We start from the raw sequence: 14,838 nt of genomic DNA, 5'->3' as shown, positions 1-14,838 counted from the left end.
TGAAGCTCCACTCTGAAGCTCCACTCTGAAGCTCCACTCTGAAGCTCCACTCTGAAGCTCCACTCTGAAGCTCCACTCGGAAGCTCCACTCGGAAGCTCCACTCGGAAGCTCCACTCGGAAGCTCCACTCGGAAGCTCCACTCTGCACTCTGAAGCTCCACTCTGAAGCTCCACTCTGCACTCTGAAGCTCCACTCTGAAGCTCCACTCTGAAGCTCCACTCTGCACTCTGAAGCTCCACTCTGAAGCTCCACTCTGAAGCTCCACTCTGAAGCTCCACTCTGAAGCTCCACTCTGCACTCTGAAGCTCCACTCTGCACTCTGAAGCTCTACTCTGAAGCTCCACTCTGCACTCTGAAGCTCCACTCTGCACTCTGAAGCTCCACTCTGAAGCTCTACTCTGAAGCTCCACTCTGCACTCTGAAGCTCCACTCTGAAGCTCTACTCTGAAGCTCCACTCTGCACTCTGAAGCTCCACTCTGAAGCTCCACTCTGCACTCTGAAGCTCCACTCTGAAGCTCCACTCTGCACTCGGAAGCTCCACTCTGAAGCTCCACTCTGCACTCTGAAGCTCCACTCGGAAGCTCCACTCGGAAGCTCCACTCTGAAGCTCCACTCTGAAGCTCCACTCTGCACTCTGAAGCTCTACTCTGAAGCTCCACTCTGCACTCTGAAGCTCTACTCTGAAGCTCCACTCTGCACTCTGAAGCTCCACTCTGAAGCTCCACTCTGCACTCTGAAGCTCCACTCTGAAGCTCCACTCTGCACTCTGAAGCTCCACTCTGAAGCTCTACTCTGAAGCTCCACTCTGCACTCTGAAGCTCCACTCTGAAGCTCCACTCTGCACTCTGAAGCTCCACTCGGAAGCTCCACTCTGAAGCTCCACTCTGCACTCGGAAGCTCCACTCGGAAGCTCCACTCTGCACTCTGAAGCTCCACTCGGAAGCTCCACTCGGAAGCTCCACTCTGCACTCTGAAGCTCCACTCTGAAGCTCCACTCTGCACTCTGAAGCTCCACTCTGCACTCTGAAGCTCCACTCTGAAGCTCCACTCTGCACTCTGAAGCTCCACTCTGAAGCTCCACTCTGCACTCTGAAGCTCCACTCTGAAGCTCCACTCTGAAGCTCCACTCTGAAGCTCCACTCTGAAGCTCCACTCTGAAGCTCCACTCTGAAGCTCCACTCTGAAGCTCCACTCTGAAGCTCCACTCTGAAGCTCCACTCTGAAGCTCCACTCTGAAGCTGCACTCTGAAGCTGCACTCTGAAGCTGCACTCTGAAGCTCCACTCTGAAGCTCTACTCTGAAGCTCCACTCTGCACTCTGAAGCTCCACTCTGAAGCTCCACTCTGCACTCTGAAGCTCCACTCTGAAGCTCTACTCTGCACTCTGAAGCTCCACTCTGAAGCTCCACTCTGAAGCTCCACTCTGAAGCTCCACTCTGAAGCTCCACTCTGAAGCTCCACTCTGAAGCTCCACTCTGAAGCTCCACTCTGAAGCTCCACTCTGAAGCTGCACTCTGAAGCTGCACTCTGAAGCTGCACTCTGAAGCTGCACTCTGAAGCTCCACTCTGAAGCTCCACTCTGAAGCTCCACTCTGAAGCTCCACTCTGAAGCTCCACTCTGAAGCTCCACTCTGCACTCTGAAGCTCCACTCTGAAGCTCTACTCTGAAGCTCCACTCTGCACTCTGAAGCTCAACTCTGAAGCTCCACTCTGCACTCTGAAGCTCCACTCTGAAGCTCTACTCTGAAGCTCCACTCTGCACTCTGAAGCTCCACTCTGAGGTCTCCTCTGAAGCTCCACTCTGCACTCTGAAGCTCCACTCTGAAGCTCCACTCTGCACTCTGAAGCTCCACTCTGAAGCTCCACTCTGAAGCTCCACTCTGAAGCTCCACTCTGCACTCTGAAGCTCCACTCTGCACTCTGAAGCTCCACTCTGAAGCTCCACTCTGAAGCTCCACTCTGAAGCTCCACTCGGAAGCTCCACTCGGAAGCTCCACTCGGAAGCTCCACTCTGCACTCTGAAGCTCCACTCGGAAGCTCCACTCGGAAGCTCCACTCTGCACTCTGAAGCTCCACTCGGAAGCTCCACTCGGAAGCTCCACTCGGAAGCTCCACTCGGAAGCTCCACTCGGAAGCTCCACTCTGCACTCGGAAGCTCCACTCTGAAGCTCCACTCTGAAGCTCCACTCTGAAGCTCCACTCTGAAGCTCCACTCTGAAGCTCCACTCTGAAGCTCCACTCTGCACTCTGAAGCTCCACTCTGAAGCTCCACTCTGCACTCTGAAGCTCCACTCTGAAGCTCCACTCTGAAGCTCCACTCTGAAGCTCCACTCTGAAGCTCCACTCTGAAGCTCCACTCTGAAGCTCCACTCTGCACTCTGAAGCTCCACTCTGAAGCTCCACTCTGCACTCTGAAGCTCCACTCTGCACTCTGAAGCTCCACTCTGAAGCTCCACTCTGCACTCTGAAGCTCCACTCTGAAGCTCCACTCTGAAGCTCCATTCTGAAGCTCCATTCTGAAGCTCCATTCTGAAGCTCCATTCTGAAGCTCCATTCTGAAGCTCCATTCTGAAGCTCCACTCTGAAGCTCCACTCTGAAGCTCCACTCTGCACTCTGAAGCTCCACTCTGAAGCTACACTCTGCACTCTGAAGCTCCACTCTGAAGCTCCACTCTGAAGCTCCACTCTGCACTCTGAACGGTCAGACTCCAAAAATCGGCCCTAATCACAATAGTATTATTTCACCTGCGTGAATATAAGTCTTTGAAATTCTGGCCAGTGGTAATACACACAAGTAATATAAAATTGTTGTTCCAAAGAGCATTAAATGGAAATAAAACAAGTACCAGACCCATTGACGCCTGCACCTTAAAAGTGAAACTGACTGAAGCAAGCGCCCGGGCCACGTTGAAAAAAAAAGCCACACACATTAGATGCAGTCAAGGCGCGCTCACGAGGTCAGAAGGCACTCCACATGAACAACTACCAGACACATTGTTTCATTTCACTTTGAAAGTGCAGGTGTCAAAGTGAAACTGACTAAAGGAAGCACACGGCCCATTAGATGCAGTCAAGGCGCGCTCACGAGGTCAAATCTAGGAGAAGCTCGTGACAGCCTGACTACAGCAGAAAAAGCTCGTAACAGTCTGATGTCCACAATATTCCCAGAAAAGTGGCAACATAAGTTGTCTCGCATAGACAGCAAAAGCTTCGCTTTTGCTTTCGTCTAGGCGAGACCTAAAAAATAAGTAATCTTTATCTAAACCAAACAAGACCAAAACAACACAAATCTAACATACAGTTATCCAAATAAGACTTTTAAAAGGTAAATATTGTTCTGTCCATAGCAAACTAAAGATGCGACACCTTTAACTCCTTCGACGCTCATGACGAGCTCAGCTCTTCATGAACAATGGGCTTTTAAAGCTCCCAGCACAGGAGGGGAAAACCATTAGCAGCCATGGTGTTAACACAAAGTACCTTGGATTCGTCAAACTCGTAAGCAAAAAACAGCTGCAGGGAAGGTGATGCGTCGCACACATGGAAGGTGATGCGTAGCTTCCTTACTCCAGGGGAGGTAATGCGTCACGCACAGGATGTGATGCGTCTGTTCCTTACTGCCACGCAGGGGAGGTGATGCTTAGGTTCCTTACTACCACGCAGGGTAGGTGATACGTTGGTTTCTTACTGTGCGGGGAGGTGATTAGTCAGATTCTTACTGCAGCCTCAGCGTTGCCGTAGTCTTGGCACCATGGTGTGATGCGTGGGGATGCGGCTGCTCTCGATGCGGGGGTGGCGACGGTGCTGCTTTGATCTCTCCAGCCATGGTCTTCCGATACGTTGGTTCTTTGTTGCACAGCAGTGCCTGCGTCGGAATCAGTGCGGTGATTTCTGACTCCAGAGATCTGTGCAAGAGACTCGGTGTGTAGCGTTTCTCCAGCCGCGGGAAGGTGCTGTGTCAGTTTCTTCAGCGGCACGTTGACGATGCCTAGGAATTCTTCCCACATGGCGATGTTGTGTCAGAAACTGGTGCAGATGCGTCACACTTCTGTAGTTGCTTTTCTTTTCCCAGCTCCCAACAGCAGGAACTGCCTCTACAGGCCCAACACAGAAACAGGTCCCTCTTGGCAGGTCAGAACCCCCAGCAAAGATGTTCAGGGGAGCTGGTGGTGAAGTCTTTGTGTCCCTGAGACTTCAGAACAGGAGGCAAGGTCTGCTTCAAACCCTTGGAGATCTTCAAGCAGGATACAAAGCACGCAGTAAAGTCTTTGTCCTTTCCTTGGCAGAAACAACCACTGCAGGCCAACCCCAGACAACACACAGCAGAGGGTCAGTAAGTAATTCTCCTTCAGCTTTTGCAGCTCTTCCCCTTGGCAGAGATTCCTCCTGAGTCCATCAGTATTCTAAAGTTTCCTGGCAGGAGGTGGCGACAGCATTGTGTTGGGCAGACCTTGCCCATTCAGGTGCAAGGAAATCTCCCCCCCCCCCCCTAATATAAATGCAGCCCAGGTCTATTCAGCTGAGCCCTGATTCATCCAGGAAAGGCAGGACACACCTCAACCCCCCCCTCCAAAGTGGCTGTTTACAGTGAATGCTTATCCCCAGCCCCTGTCACTCCAAGGCAGACCGTCAATCCACAAACCAGCAGAGGCCCACAGGACAACTAAGCAAGAAAATACCCACTTTCTAAAAGTGGTATTTTCAAACACACAATATAAAAATCACCTTTACTAAAAGATGCATTTTTATATTCTGTGTGCAGGCATACTAAACTCCAACTTTCTATCTTGTACCAATGAAAAATTATTTTGGGTTAACTCCCATTCTATCCTATGAGACAGATAGCCTTTCAATAGTGAAAAAAACTAAATACACTGTTTTTCACCAAACGGCCATGTCCCGCATACCAGTACATGTCCCATCTTTCACCTTCACTGCACCCTGCCCACAGGGGTACCTTGGGCCTACCTTAGGAGTGACTTGCATGTAATAATAGGGAAGGTTATGGCCTGGCAAGTGGGTGCGCTTGCCAAGTCGACATGGCAGTAGAACTATGCGCAGACACTGCAGTGGCAGGTCTGGGACCCTTTTGGCTGCTTGTGTGGGTTGCACGATCAGTGCCTCAGGCACACTAGGAGCATTTGACTTGCAGGCCCTGGGCGCACAACATGCACTTTACTAAGGACTTAGTAGTAAATCAAATAAGACAGTCATGGAAACACCAATCCAGAAACACAATTTACAGAGAGACCATGTGCACTTTAGCACTGATCGGCAGTGTTAAAGTGCCCAGAGTCCTAAAACCAACAAAAACTGGTCAGAAACAGGAGGCCAAAAAGCAAAAGGTATGGAGAGAAACCAGCTGGAAAAGCCAGGTCTAACACCTGTCTAAATACAATCACTACCTTGCATATTAGTAGGTGCTGTGGTCCTTACTTGCATTGGCTATTTTTGCTGTCTATATACAGACAGCTACAAACAGTATTCTATACAAGATTGGTTGGCTTTCGTTTCACTCCTGATTACCATGCTCTGATTTGTGGATTTCCTTCCTTTCTGTGTTTGGTCCATCCATATGAGTTTTTAGGTCTCGGGCCTAGCATACACTATGTAGCAGTGTCGCGTAGCGAGAGTCCTTTTCCCAGGGTTTTGAAATTGGACCTAGGAATTCCACGCAGCTCGTGCGTGTTGTTTCCTAGGTCCATTTTCATTGGCCTTTGCGTGCGTGTACTTTGAAAACAGAACACACAATAGGTCATGGGCGGTCGCCTAGCTCCGCCCATGGCCTATTGGTGTCTGTTACGCGCACCAGAGGCCATATGTCTTCAATTATCACGGCCGTCATGGCTGCGATAATTTAAGCCATATGCTCGCAGTGGCGCACGGGCGCACCACTCTCGAGCTTCTTTTATTTTTTGGGATCCATTCCACGGGGAAGCTCTCCCTGTCAGCGCCTCTTCTCCGTATAAAGATTTCCTTGTTAGAAGGGAAGTTTGCAATGCATGCATTTCTCTTATTCTTTCTAAGGAGAGAATTAAGGTAAAGGCAAATTGGTATTTATTGTTTCTTTAAAAAAACGTTCACATATCGGGTTTCTTAGTAATGATTTTGACGATCACTTAATGATGAGAAAGGCAGGCTACAGTTAATAACGAGAGAGCAAAACGAAGCCAGAAAACATTCAGACTGCCTTCAAATATCGTAGCAGTCACAATTCCAATTATACTGTGAACCAGAAGAGTTGGAAGCATCCTGTAATTCTTTCAGTATTGCTAGGCAGGTAAAAATCTGTAACAGTCTATGGCGAGCTTAACCTGTTTATCACAAAAATGTAATTCACTCTAAAATAGTACTGATTTCAAGCATGCAGTTCTAGAAAGGAAAAATTGCTCAGTGGCCTCCTCGCACAGAAAGAAAGCTTCCTGCATGGATGAGTTTCAAGACCAGAGTGTGAGTATGCAGGGTGAGCAGAGTGTGAGTATGCAGGGTGAGCAGAGTGTGAGTATGCAGGGTGAGCAGAGTGTGAGTATGCAGGGTGAGCAGAGTGTGAGTATGCAGGGTGAGCAGAGTGTGAGTATGCAGGGTGAGCAGAGTGTGAGTATGCAGGGTGAGCAGAGTGTGAGTATGCGGGGTGAGCAGAGTGTGAGTATGCGGGGTGAGCAGAGTGTGAGTATGCGGGGTGAGCAGAGTGTGAGTATGCAGGGTGAGCAGAGTGTGAGTATGCAGGGTGAGCAGAGTGTGAGTATGCAGGGTGAGCAGAGTGTGAGTATGCAGGGCGAGCAGAGTGTGAGTATGCAGGGCGAGCAGAGTGTGAGTATGCAGGGCGAGCAGAGTGTGAGTATGCAGGGCGAGCAGAGTGTGAGTATGCAGGGCGAGCAGAGTGTGAGTATGCAGGGCGAGCAGAGTGTGAGTATGCAGGGCGATCAGGATGTGAGTATGTTGGGTGATCAGTATGTTGGTGTCCAGGGCCAGCAGTGTGTGAGTGTGCAGGGCGAGCAGTATGTTTGAGTATGCAGGGTGATCAGTATGTGGGTGTCCAGGGCCAGCAGTGTGTGAGTGTGCAGGGTGATCAGAGTGTGAGTGTGCAGGGTGATCAGAGTGTGAGTGTGCAGGGTGATCAGAATGTGAGTGTGCAGGGTGATCAGTATGTGGGTGTCCAGGGCGAGCAGAGTGGGAGTATGCAGGGTGATCAGTATGTGAGTGTGCAGGGTGATCAGTATGTGGGTGTCCAGGGCGAGCAGAGTGGGTGTATGCAGGGTGAGCAGAGTGTGAGTATGTGAGTATGCAGGGTGATCAGTATGTGGGTGTCCAGGGCCAGCAGTGTGCGAGTATGCAGGGCGAGCAGAGTGTGAGTATGTGAGTGTGCAGGGTGATCAGTATGTGAGTGTGCAGGGTGATCAGTATGTGGGTATCCAGGGCGAGCAGAGTGGGAGTATGCAGGGTGAGCAGAGTGTGAGTATGTGAGTATGCAGGGTGATCAGTATGTGGGTGTCCAGGGCCAGCAGTGTGCGAGTATGCAGGGCGAGCAGAGTGCGAGTATGCAGGGCGAGCAGAGTGCGAGTATGCAGGGCGAGCAGAGTGCGAGTATGCAGGGCGAGCAGAGTGCGAGTATGCAGGGCGAGCAGAGTGCAAGTATGCAGGGCGAGCAGAGTGCGAGTATGCAGGGCGAGCAGAGTGCGAGTATGCAGGGTGAGCAGTTTTTGAGTATGCAGGGTGATCAGTATGTGAGCATGCAGGGTGATCAGTATGTGGGTGTCCTGGGCAAGCAGTGTGTGAGTGTGCAGGGCGAGCAGAGTGTGAGTATGGAGGGTGAGCAGTGTTTGAGTATGCAGGGTAAGCCGTGTTTGAGTATGCAGGGTGAGCAGTATGAGTATGCAAGGTAATCAGTATGGGAGTATGCAGGGTGATCAGTATGTGGGTGTCCAGGGTGATCAGTATGTGGGTGTCCAGATCCAGAAGTGTGTGTGTGCAGGGCGAGAATGCTTTCACCAGGCACACACACACCAGCCGTCACTGCACGCTTTCACTAGGCACACACACACACCAGCAACCATCAATGCACGCTTTCACCAGTCATATACACACCACCAGCCGTCAGTGCATGCTTTCACCAGGCACACACCACCAGGCAGACACACACCACCAGCTGGCAGTGCACACTTCCACCAGGCACACACACCACCAGCCATCAGTGCACAGTTTCTACAGGCACACACACCACCAGCCATCAGTACACACATCAATTGTTAACGCATCCACAATTAAGTATTGTAGCAATCACAGTAATGCGCACTTTACATTTAAACATAGTCATCCAAAGCCCAGCATGCCACCATTGCTACAATTCCAGTCCAACCCACATAATTCCACTACACACCACATGCATACACTCCATAACACATGGCGAAAAGACATTGCCATTTACAATGCCATTTGCTCTAACTCAAATAAATCCAAGACCTATTGCATTTCCAATGCTTGTTTTAATTTGCTGTTGGTAGATTTGTTATTCATCTGCTCCAAATGCAGCATTGCGTCTAAGAAAACAGAACCAAGTTTAAACAACACCAATTTGCTGCATTTCAGTGCCCCTTGAATGTACTCAGAAAAAAAGTAGCAGAAATGTGAAAGATGCAACGTTGATCTTGACAGACATTGAACACTACTATAAACAAGCTTTGGCAATGCCAATTGGCCTCACCTGTATGTAAAAGTAAGCGATTGGCATTTCCAATGCTTAAGTCTCAGAGTCAAACGTTTTCAAGTGTATCTCTTGCAGCATTCCAATATCAGCTTTTAATGAGAGGCTAAAACTCTGGATGTTTTAGTAAGAATATAAGGCTCTGCACATATACCCTAGGCGTGCTAATATTTCACTGCATATACATGCACTCCATATGCACACAAGATGTCAGCAGAAGATCCTGGGTTTTACATAGCAGTGGAACCTGACACAAGTGGTCCGTAGACTACCCTCTCTCTCATTGACATAAAGTTCTAGTTATAGGACAGAGTCACACAACACAGTATGTTGCTACCATCTCTTTTATGTGTTGCACTCAGGACACGGGCAGTAATCCAATACCTACTATGAGGGTATACAATGAGCGCCCCTCCAGACCACATAACAGGTTGTACGCCTCACGTTATCGGGAACAGGCCTAGGCTCTACTTAATGCCTGAGCCAAAATAAAAGTCAGAGTACCAGTTTCACATGCAGTTGATCACTCATGGCAGGGCTACATATCCTTTTACCCTACAGGGACATTCCCCTGCCAACAGAATGTTAATTCGTTGCTACACTGACATGCTTTGTTGTTCTAATTTGTATTAGTATCACCCCATTCATGCCTCCCTTGCTCCTTGTCAATCTCTGGGGGTTGTTGTTAAACACATGTGTGTAGAGATCCGAGTAGGATCCTACTCTGAATCAGCAGCGATTGGGGCCCATGTCTATAAACTTTGTGCCCCGCGAGAGCACAGCGTTGGACCTTTTTAGGGCGCAGCTTCCGGTCCGGAGATCTTATGTTTTGGAGTAGAGCAGTTTAAACCCGCCTCTCTGCTCCGTTCGCTTCCATTGGCTGGCTTCCTAAACGGAGGCCAGCCATTGGAAGAGAAGGGAGTCACTCCAAACAAGCCCCGTCGCTTTCGGATTCGGGGGCGTAAGTTTTGCTGTTCTTTAGCTCGTGACGTCGTCCGTCACTCAGGACAGCAAAACACGCCCCCGAATCCGAAAAAGTTCAGAAGTTTGAGGCTGCCATTTTGCTGCTGGTAAGGTTGAGGTAGGCTGCTCTTGCTTTCTTCGTCCCGCCGTCTTTTTTCCCGCCCCTTCCCGCTGTCCGTGGTTTTGTTCCCCTCCCGCTGATGAGATCGTCTCGCTGTCCTCCCCGCCGTGTCTTTTTCCTGCCCCCCTCCCGGCACTCAATAGAGCTCTTGTTACGGAGTGCACTGCAGAACCTCCCCGAGGGATGGGCGGGGCCTCGGTAATACTTGAATGACACTCGCGGTCAGTCGGGATCGGCCGTTCTGGGCTCAGTGCTGAGTATATGTCAGGAGTCCTTACCGGCGTCACAGGCCATTCCAGTGCTTTTAAGACCGCAGGGGTGTATGGAATGGGTATATGTCCAGCCCTATACGGAGGCGGAGCTGTATTACAATGAGTGGAATTCCAGTGCGCTGCAGTCACATCACAGGCAGAGGTTGGCCCAGGCTCACTTCAGGAGACTATATAACACTGTCTGTGTGAGCTCTCTTCCGTGGCCTTAGGCTGTTATATTCGTTCTTGATTTCTAAAAACGTGAAAATGGAAAGTAGGTATGTTTTTTGATTGGTGTAGGTTGACAGCATATGGGGCTTTAGATTAAAAAAAGGGAGAAACGTGTCTTTTTCCCACCCCCCTCCTGGCACTCAATAGAGCTCTTATTACGGAGTGCACTGCAGAACCCCTCCGAGGGATGGGCGGGGCTTCGGTGATACTTGAACGACACTCGCGGTCAGTCTGGATCGGCCGTTCTGGGCTCAGTGCTGAGTATATGTCAGGAGTCCTTAACGGCATCACGGGCCATTCCCGTGCTTTTAAGACCGCAGGGGTGTATGGAATGGGTATATGTCCAGCGCTATACGGAGGCGGAGCTGTATTACAATGAGTGGAATTCCAATGCGCTGCAGTCACATCACAGGCAAGATAATGCGCCTGAGAACACAGCATTAGAAATAAATATTTTAAACTTGCACGTGTCTTCATTTACTCCTAGTTTTGGACTGGTATTTTAGTATAACGAAAGAGTGTTCGTGTGTTCCACGTTACCTGAGGTGTTCTAAGTTCATGTTCTGGGTTGTCTAATCATTGGGGGTATGGAAGAACCAATGAGACACTGATTGCTAGTCTGGTAGGGGATGTTGGCTACTAAGTTGAGTTTTGGCACACCCTAATTCACTGAGGTTCCAAGTCTCTATGCACAGTTCTGTGTAGGAGCAGAATCCCTGCGACAAAGATCTACTCCCCCCTTCTGGCAAGTTGACAAAGAACCGGTTCGGTTTACTCACAAAATAAAGGATCATTAACCCTTTCGGTGCGTCGGACATCCCCCGGGTTTCCGACGTCACAGTGGGTGTGTGCAGAGGACTGCCAGGGGCCGTCCGAACCACGCCCACCCATTATTTAACCAGCACCGTGTCGGAATTTGCGCCGAGGTCAATGGGTTAAAGATGCCTTTGAAACTTAATTTCGTCACATTTATTCTGTGTTTAGAGACAGAGGTCAAGTGTCAGTTTACAGCTACAATTACTTTTCTTTCTCGACTTCAAAGTTCAAGGATTTTGTAAAGTGAACTGTCTGACAAACATGCTTACAATAAGTGTGAAATGAAAGGCTGCAGGATGTCACGTTTTATTCTAACACATTTAAATAGCAAAAAGTGAACTGTACAAAGATTTCGAAATACATTTCAGTAGTTACGAAAGCCCTTTATTTGTAATTCTGTGTTATGATCACTTTTCTCTGTAATGTGCACATGATAAATATGTTTGCTGAAACCCAATTTCTACAGATTATTCTTTATACACTATATGGTTTTATAAGTAACTCCATGTGAATGTGAACGATTTCTACCATTTCAATGGAAAATGTGCTGTCTGTAAATGACCTCATGTAAGGTAATCTATTTATTAAAAGTGGGGTTTTAAAGATGAATTAAGATACATTCCGCCCCTGACCTGATGGCAATGCTATTAATGAACTAAGAGGAAAATCAGGGGTCCTGTGTAACCTATATGTGGGCTAGATTCTTATTATGCATGTAGCAAATGTTTAGTCTAATAAATCAAACCAAATAGATTTTTTTGTACATCAGGAATGCTGTGCTCACATATGTGATAATGAAGAAAAAGATGGCGCTGCAAAATAAAATATTTGCCTAGCATGAAATTATGAGAGCGGTTTGTGGGTCAAGTACATTACAATTAGGTTGATTTTAGATTATTCAGTTTAGTAGACCAGCTGGTCTAGTAACAATTTCATGATTTTTCGAGGCCTGAATTTTCATGCTTTAATTACAAACAGGATGAGCTCTTCTTGAAAATAGAAAAGTGTAATGTTGTTCCGTGCATGATTTATTTTGGCGTGTTTGACATAATAGTAGCTGAAATCCTAAAATAGAAAAGAGTAATGTTCTTCTGTGCATCTGAATTGCACCCAATAAAAATAACCCGTATTTTCTTTACTTAGTAAGTGTTTTTACTGTAATAACTCGGAACGACATTGCACATTTCTATTTTAGGCATAAAGGTCAGATGCAGGTGCAGTTACTAACATTATATTACTGCATCGTTTGAATAAAAACAATTTGCAGTGTGAATTGGTGTAATGGTCAGGCCTGGAGGGCATTCATTTTTTTTCCTATATGGAAATACTTTGAATAAGGTTAAATGTGGGAGTGACTTCAAGATGAATGAGCCTGACATACGAAGACATTTTCAGGATTTAATACTATATTAAAAGTGCTTTAAGGTGGGAAAAAGAATTATAGACTGTCTATTCCAGAATGTAACCTCTGTTAGGCCCTTTATTCGCATTACAGAATGTAATGTGTCACATCAGATGGGAAGGCTGGGGTCGTAGGTGCAGATGGAATATGAAACATCTCAGTAAACTGCTAAAAGGTGGGCATCACTCCTCTGTATGCTGAAGAGGAATAATGCTTCTTGGTAGGAAACTCGCTTGCAAATCGTTCTTTGGTGCTAAATGCAAATAAAGGGCTTAGTAAATAGAAGACATCCACATGAAGCGTAATGACTTCAACAAAAAGCAGCGATATTGTTTATTATGGTAGTGTGAGAGCAAGGTGCTACACGTTAAAATGAAAAGTTAACTGTTAACTCTTTATTTAAAAGTGGCACATGTACAATCGCAAGCATCTTGCTCCCAGTGGCTGGTAGATACAGGGCCGTTTTAAGAGAAAAATACAGATGTTCTTTTAAAAGGAAGAAATTGAAAATGAAATGAAGAAAAATGTTTAATAAAACATGAAGTTTTCTACACATTCATTATGTCTTAAACTTTTTTTTTCACTTTTAATTTCTCCCATTTAATAAAAATGTCCTGTATTTTTTGGTTCTAAATATGGCACAGGGCCTACCGGACACTGGGAGGAAGATGCCTGGTGTTTGTAAATGCGATCCTTTGAACTGGTAAAAAATTATAATGAAGAGTTTGCTGGAATGTATGTATAACAACAAGAGAGAGGCACTCTTAGACCCCTGTAAATCAGTATGTAACAACAAAAGAGTGACTATTAGTGCAACCAAAAGAAATGGTTAGACTAAACAGCAGAAGACAAAAAAACTGTGTTTGTAAAAGAACCCTCACTCACCGACCTAGTCGATTTTGCTGGAATCCAACAAAATTAACTCTTCCTTTTAATCTTCTCTCATTTAAAAGTGCTGCATTTACAAACAGCAGACTTCTTGCTTTTAATGGCTGGTAGAACAAACAAGATTATGGAAGGAATGTTGCACAATGGCAAAACATTTACCCCCAGTCACAGATGTGGGTTTAATCCATCGTTATTTTGCTCACCAAGCCACCCCAGTTCAGATATGGCCATATGCAAATCAGTCCTGACCCTGTGCCTCATGGGAGCAGTCCAGCCCGAACTGCCAAGCCATGTCTTCCCTGGACAGGAATCAAGCATCCTAGGACCGGTTTCTGGCTATCAGCCGTCTTCAGCCAGGATAGCTTGAGTCCAGTGGCGTAGTGAGCAAAGGACCCACGTCTGGGCATACCCTTCCCACATAGGATGAACAGCAAAACAAACAAGATGATGGACGGAATGTTGCACAATGGCTTAACATTCACCCCAGTCACAGATCTGGGTTTAATCCATTGGTATTTTGCTCACCAATCCACCCCAGTTCAGACATGGCCAGCGGCCGGTAGGCATCGGGCCATGTTCATAACGGAAAAATACAGCAATTTTTTTAAATGGGAGAACACGTTTTTTCACTCCAAATTTCTCCCATTTAAAGAAATGGCTGTTTTTCTGTTATACATGTAATGTTGTCACATGTGGTGAGAGTTTTGGTGTATGTCCTGAGCCACAAGATGATAGACACAAAAACATATTTCCTATTCATACACACATATGTGTACAGCATTGTCATAGTGACCCCCATAATACAGTTTAGGATAGATCAGTGGGTTTAAACACCACTGCAGGTGAAATGCGAATTTGTCATATAAATAGAGCCACTGGAATTCTGTGATTTTTAGGGGTGTGACGTTATCCCTCATAAATATGTATTTGCCACATAATCCATGTGCTGGATAATCTTAGATTTTCTAGCTCAATTGAATCAAACTTTACTAAAAAGGCAGCAGTACGTGTTGCCACACAGCGGAAGGCACCTTTCCAAATGTTAATTGATCCCCTATTTGCCGCTCATTGCTGTATTTCCCGTGTCCCTGACTATCTCAAGCGACCTTTGGTGGTTGATAAATAAGAAGAAATCGGATCACAGATATTGCACCATAAGGCTTCGGACCAAGGCTTTCTTGTCAGAAACCACTTTAAAAATCATTTTTACTTTAGCAGTGTGCTCTGTGGACACATTATATCAGGGAGGGTGTAGGGGAATTAGGATGGTCCATTAAATGTTAGGTATAAGATCTTAACTGCCCGAGTACATATTTATCAATAGTGCAGCAGGTACAGAGACACCAGAGCCCAGGGGTTGGAGGAAGTTGCTGAATGCACAATTATGCACATTGCTTTTAACCATGAGGAAGAGAAGCTAATTTTCCTTGCTCACATCATAGTTCAAAGCCCTGATTTTGTGAA

At 47.0% G+C, this 14,838-nt stretch overlaps 1 protein-coding gene across 2 annotated transcripts in view; it reads left to right on the top strand.

Annotated features, from left to right (window-relative positions):
• Positions 1–14,838, top strand: part of LOC147724898 (general transcription factor II-I repeat domain-containing protein 2-like) — a 72,337-nt gene that overhangs the window by 32,982 nt on the left and 24,517 nt on the right. The gene's annotated exons all lie outside the window — the stretch shown is intronic.

The sequence above is a fragment of the Lissotriton vulgaris genome, chromosome 4_1, assembly GCF_964263255.1.
Source record: "Lissotriton vulgaris chromosome 4_1, aLisVul1.2, whole genome shotgun sequence".
Taxonomy (NCBI): domain Eukaryota; kingdom Metazoa; phylum Chordata; class Amphibia; order Caudata; family Salamandridae; genus Lissotriton; species Lissotriton vulgaris.
Note: the sequence above shows the minus strand (reverse complement) of the source record. Positions and strands in the feature narration are given on the sequence as shown.